The 6490-nt window shown below is 40.1% G+C and overlaps 1 non-coding gene across 1 annotated transcript; it reads left to right on the forward strand.

The window, feature by feature from the left end:
* Positions 1-257: 257 nt before the first annotated feature.
* LOC116879883 lies at positions 258-364 on the forward strand. Its single transcript, XR_004385118.1, has one exon. It is a non-coding gene; the product is annotated as a U6 spliceosomal RNA (small nuclear RNA).
* Positions 365-6490: the final 6126 nt, after the last annotated feature.

The following is a 6490-nucleotide window of genomic DNA, read 5'->3' on the forward strand; positions in this document are numbered from 1 at the left end:
ATGTGTTCTCTTATCCCTCCTGAAAGCGACCAGATCCATGTGATACAATGTTTTATTTTAATGCCTTTCTGCCTCCCTGCAGGAAGCTTGCCCAGCCTGATCCTTCAACTAAAGGAGCTCCCATTCAGATCGCTCTTGCGCAGATGTCTCTCTGCCTGTCTTGCTCCATAGACATGATCTTGGACAGAGGGCACTTGGACAAAGACAGAGTGGAAGAGGCAACAATATACCCATTTTTAAAGATATCAAAGTGTGTAGTGCTCACTTCTGAAGCACACATATGAAAACTGGAATGATATAGAGAGCACTAACCCAGCCCCTGTGTAAGGATAACACATAAATTCATGAAGCATTTCATATTAAAAAAAAAGAAAGAAAGAATACTGTAAGATTTAATAACTTGCCTGAGACCATGTGGTTAGTTAGTAGCAGAACTCCAAATCAGATCCCAGGACTCCATTCACTATACCAGGAAACAGCCGCTTAGAAGAGAACTTGTCCTGGCTCAGGGAAGAGGTGACAGTCCAGAGGTAGATGAGATTGGTTTTTTCTCCTCACCTCTAATTTCCTGTGATTTCTGTAGCCCCGCTACATGCTAATGGCTTGGCAGAAACTTCAAAATTAAACTTGTTAGAGCAATCTCTGTTATTGGACCTCTAGGCAATTATAGTAGCTGTCAAAGGTTTTAAAGCCAACATCCAGCCTGACCCTTTCCAAATGACTCAAAAGTGGCATTTTAATGAGAAATGAAAGCAGAAAAGGTGTTTTTAATTTTTTTAAAATAAAAGGTTCTTTTTTTTTTTAATGGTCAAACTGACTGAATTTTACTGCCTATCAAAGGGTACAGGAGGGATTGTGAGACTGGGGACCAGAGAGCCCAGGGCTGTTGACTTTTGTTTGTAATGGCAGCTCTCCTAACCTCTCCCACCGCAAGCCTTTTATGAGAAGCCCCACAGAGGAGTGTCAAAGGGTTAGCACCGGTTCAGCTTTATGCTCTTGAGTGTGTTTGGGATAGTAGAATTACCAGCGCAGGTCCATCTGCACTTTCTTCTTTATCTCTGGGTCTGGTTAAGTTTAACCTGCCAAGATGGAGCTACTTTTAAAAATCTATTTATCTTTATATGTATCTATCAATTATCTATCTAACATCTATCTATGTATCTACCTACCTACCTGTCTTCCAGTTTTATTGAGATATAATTTACATGTAACATTGTGTAATTTTAAGCGTACAAGGTGAGGATTTGATACGTATGTACTGAAAAATTATTAACTGCAGTAAGTTTAGTTAACACTTTCACCACCTTGCATAATTACCATGTTTTGTTTTGTAGTAAGAACATTTAAGATCTGCTCTCTTAACAACTTTCAAGTAGTCTATAATACAATACTGTTAACTGTCCATTAGGTCCCCAGAATTTATTCATCTTATAGCAATTTGTGTATCTTAAAAAACTATTTTTGTGCTACTTTTTTAAAAGACAAAATTCACAAGCCATAAACACACCCCTTTAAGATACATGATTCAGTAGGTTTTCCAATGATCACCACTGATTCCAGGACATGTTCATCACTCCAAAAAGAAAGCTGTACCCATCAGCAGTCACTTCCCATTCCCCCTTCCTCAGGTTCCAGGGTGAGCTGGCGGGCTGAGGCTATGGGATCCCCTAGGGAGCATCCAGAGCTGGGGGAGTCAGCCTGGGGCAAGCTGACTTGGGGGTCCTGAATGAAGTCAGGCACTCACTTCACCCTGCTTTCATGCAGCAGGTGTTGCCCTGCACTGGGCTACCTGGGCTTGGGAAGAGGGGTGGGGGTGATGTAAATTTCTCTTTCCTTCCCCCTCCAAGTGTCTTTTACTTCTTTACTCCTGTGCTTCACAAGAAACTGAATCTTATGAAGGTGTTTTCCTGTGCAGATAGCTGTTCATATGGATGTTTCTGGGGGAAGAACAAGCTTCTGATTTCTATACTGCTGCTGTTTTGCTGATGTCACTCCCTCCCTTTGTAGTCTTGATTCTATTTTCCTAATGAATCATGGTGTTGAGCACGTTGTTTGTGTTGTTTTTGTTTTGTTTTGTTTTTGTTTTAAGAGAGAGAGTCCGCACATGTGTGAGCAGGGGCAGGGGCGGCAGAGGGAGAGGGAGTGAGAGATTCCTAAGCAGGCTCCACACCCAGTGCCGAGCCCTATGTGAAGCTCCATCTCACGACCTCACTGAGATCATGACCTGAGCCAAAATCAAAAGTCTGACACTTGGGGTGCCTGGATTGCTCAGTCGTTAAGGGTCTCCCTTCGTTTCAGGTCATGATCCCGGGGTCCAGGGATAGAGCCTGCTTCTCCCTCTCCCTCTCCCACTGCTTGTGTTCCCTGTTCCCTCTCTCACTGTGTCTCTCTCTGTCAAATAAATAAAAATCTTAAAAAAAAAAAAAAAGTCTGATGCATAACCGACTGAGCTACCCAGGCGCACCACATGGTGCGGAGCACTTTTAAGTGCATACTGGTCATTTGTGTATCTGTGGAGAAATGCCCATTTAGATCCTTTGCCGGTTTTAATATTGGATTATTTACCTTTTGCTGTTGAGTGGTATGGTTTCTCTCTATTTTCTGGATACAAATCCTAGATACATGATTTGGAAATACTTACTTTCAATTTGTTGGATGTCTTTTCATTTTCTTGATCATTTTTGAAATACAAACGTTTGAAATTTTAACACCATCCAATATACCTATTTTCAAAATTTTGTTGTTGCTATTTTGGTGTCCTATTTCAGAAACCTTAATTTAATCAAAGGTTATGAAAGTTTATGCCTATGTTTTTCTCTAAGAGTTTTATAATTTATTTATAATTAGCTATTAACTTTGGGTCTTTGATCCATTTTGAACTAATTCTTCTCTGTGGTGTGAGGTAAAGTTCTTACTTCATTCATGCAAAGATAGTCTAACTTTTGCATGTGAATATCCAGTTGTCTCAGCATCATTTGTTAAAAAGAATATTTTTTTCTCACTCAGTCATCTAAGCAACCTTGTCAAAAGTCTGTTTACCATAAATTTAAGGTTTTGTTTCTGAACTGCCAATTTTAGTCCATTGATCTACATGTGGCATTTATACCAATACCATATTTGTCTTGGTTATTTTAACTTTGCTTTATTCTGTAGTTTTGAAACCAGAAAGTGTAAGTCCCCTACCTTTGTTTTCCTTTTCCAAGATTGTTCTGCTTATTCTGAGTCTCTTGAAAAATTCTGGGACCTGTTGATCCATTTCTTCGAAAAATCCAGGCAGGATTTTGGTAGGGATTACACTGACTGAATTTGTAGATTAACTAGGGGAGGATTACCGTGTTTACAATATTAAGTCTTCAATCCATGGACATTGACTGTCTTTCAATTTACATAGGTCTTCTTTAATTTCTTTCAATAATATTTTGTAGTTTCCATTGAATGAAACTTGCATTTGTTTTCTTTTCTTTTTTTTTTTAAGATTTTATTTATTTGTCAGAGAGATAGAACACAAGTAGGGGGAGCAGCAGGTAGAAGGAGAAGCTGGCCAAGGGAGAGGCAGGCTTCCTGCTGAACAGGGAGACTGATGCGGGACTCGATCCCAAGACCCTGGGATCATAACCTGAGCCGAAGGCAGATGCTTAGCTGACTAAGCTACCCAGGCATCCCGAAACTAGCATTTCTTTTATAAAATTTATTCCTAAGTATTTTATTCTTTTTGATGGTAGTGTAAAAATAATCATCTTAATTTCATTTTTAGATAGTTCATTGTAAGTGGGTAGATTGTATGATTGATTTTTGTATATCGATCTTGTGTCCTGTAACCTTGCTGAAGTTGTTTATAAGAACTAGTTATATGTGTGTATTTTTAAATATTTTCTATATACAGTCTAAGTACATTTTATTCCTTTTTATTACCTAATTTCTTTTGGTTAGAACCTCTAGTACAATGCCAAACAGACATCGTAAGAGCAGACACCCTTGTTTTGTTCCTGATCTTAGAGAGAAAGCATTCATTCTACTGCCATTGTGATATTACTTGTGAGGTTTTCTTAGAGACCCATTATCAGGTTGAGGGAATTCTCTTCTAAGATGGTTGAGTGTTTTTATCATGAAAGGGTGCTGGATTTTGTCAAATGCCTTTTCTGCAGCTATTGTGATGATCGTGATTCTCCCCGTCCCTTAATTCTACCAATACAGTGTATGATATTGATTGATTTTCATAAGTTGAACTAACTTTGCATTTCTGGAATAAATCCCATTTGTTCATGGTGTATAATCCTTATGTTACTCCTCAGGTCTCCCCAAATCATGGGCTCCAAGCTCAATTGGATAAGAAATGCTTTTTACGGTTACTGAAGCCATTAGTTTGACCCTATTGTTAAACAGGAAAATGACCTGACTTCAACAGCTAGATTGAGTTCAAGCTAAGATACCTCCACTGTTTGGAGGTATGAAGGTACAGTGTTTGAGCACTATAACTATGTAATCTCATCTCCAGGCCCAAGTACTGAACCCAGTCTGGTGTATAGTAGACATGCGACCAGCAATTTTTAAATTAATTAATTCAGTCATTCAGGAATGAATTTTAAAACAAACTCTGCCTCCTTGGAGGGACCTCTTCTATAGTTCTGAACTATGGGAGGTTGTGAGGTGAGACTCTGGAGAAGGAAATATACCACACGTAGCAGGTCTTCTGCAAACACTACTGATGAAATCCTACCTTGTGATCATGAAGACTGGTTTGAGAGGTGAAAAAAACCAACTGAATTTAGAAATCAGGAGTTTTTTTTTGGAGTATATTTAATATGATGGCCATTTTATATATTTCTAGTTGTTAGATGTCAATACAATACTTATTCTGCCCCATGTAGCTTTTTTCTGTATTTTCTCAGCTCTGTGCTTTTTGAGAATAATGTTAACCTTGACCATTGTTTTCTTCCTTAATGACTTACACCGTCCATGGCAGAAGAGTGTGGTGGATCTCTGTTGAATAAATAAGTGAATTACAAATATATGTGGAATGAAGGGTAGATGAATGCAAGAAGAAACCAGTGGAACCGGCCTTTCCGCTGAGAATCTGGATAGTCTGCCACATTCTACATTTGAGTCAGTGCCCCCTCCCACCTCCATCGTCCCATCTCTTCCTCTAATTCTGGTTCCTCTTTCACCCTATAGAAAGTTACTAATCAAGGTGCAGGCCCGGAGAGTACCAGAGGCATCATCTCAGGGCAGGAGCTCAGACCCCCTCCCCAGATGTAGACAACACAACTGTATTTTGGCAAGAGTCGGAGGTGACTCCCATGCACAGTCAAGTCTGAGAGACAGCAATCTAAAAACGTGACCAGATGCTTGCTCTGGAGTTGTTTCAGTTTCACATGAATCATGGTCTCCTTAGGTACAGTTCAACCTTAGATAGTGAGAATCAGCATGAAAGGGTTTGTCCCATATTCATAAAATGAAATCAGCAAATAGTTTTTTAATCCCTATTGGATTAAGGCATCCCTTTCTGTGCTGTGAAGAGATGAGCCAGTATAGTTGCTCTTGCAAAAAAAAATACCTCAGGAATGGCCTGCAGGGACTTCCAAATTATCTGAGTCATCCTTTTGGATTCAAATTCTTTGTCACATCAGTTGGGACAATGAAATATTCTTATGTGAATTACATTAGCATAAGTAAGAAAAACAGATATTGAATAGACCAAGTTCAATTTTGATGGGGGAGGAAGCAAGGGAAAAAAAGTCTTAGGGTCAGAGACAGTAAAAAAGGTAAAGGTTGCTTTGTGGGCCTCTGCCAGGACAGTGCCAGGATGCCTGGGGATGCTCTGCTCTGGGTGGGGAGGGGAGAGGAGAAAGAACTCAAGATACATCTCATATCCTTCACCATCTTACACCCATCTGGGTTTGCCTGCTGAACCAATGCAGTATGAGTTTTCTAACTCAGGCTTGATTTTCCTTTAATAAGAACCACCCCAAAGGATTCTTGGTGTGGCACACTGGCAACGGTGGAATAAGACATGTTTCTTCTCCAATTTCTTTGGAGAGAGAAAGATTGATGGGCAACAATGCAAACATATTCCTGGCACAGATGGGCCAAGCATTTTGCTTGGGGCAGTTCAGTGCTAGCACACTGAAGACAGTTCCAAGAACCACATCAGCAGCTTCAGGGAATGATGGAGTTGGTTGGGAAAGGAATAACAACAGGAGCTAACTATGGACTGGCTGGCTAATCACCTCTGGGGAGCCAAGCCGCAAGGCTGTGCTCTTGTGGGGAAATACTACAGGGAGTTTGCCTGGGCTGTAAGGCTTAATCGAAGTCAATGTAAGGTCAAAGACTACAGGAAGAGTACCTCGCACTCATGGATTTACAGGAGACCCTCCCTCTCTTCTTTCTCTCCCTCTGGTGTGTTACACGTTTCTCTTCTTTGTGGTGTGTGCATTTATAATGTAAGAAATCTGAGAAGACAACTTGAAAATTGCCTGAAGAAAGACCACTT

Source organism: Lontra canadensis, unplaced genomic scaffold (genome assembly GCF_010015895.1).
Source record: "Lontra canadensis isolate GAN:19392208 unplaced genomic scaffold, GSC_riverotter_1.0 scaffold63, whole genome shotgun sequence".
Taxonomy (NCBI): Eukaryota; Metazoa; Chordata; class Mammalia; order Carnivora; family Mustelidae; genus Lontra; species Lontra canadensis.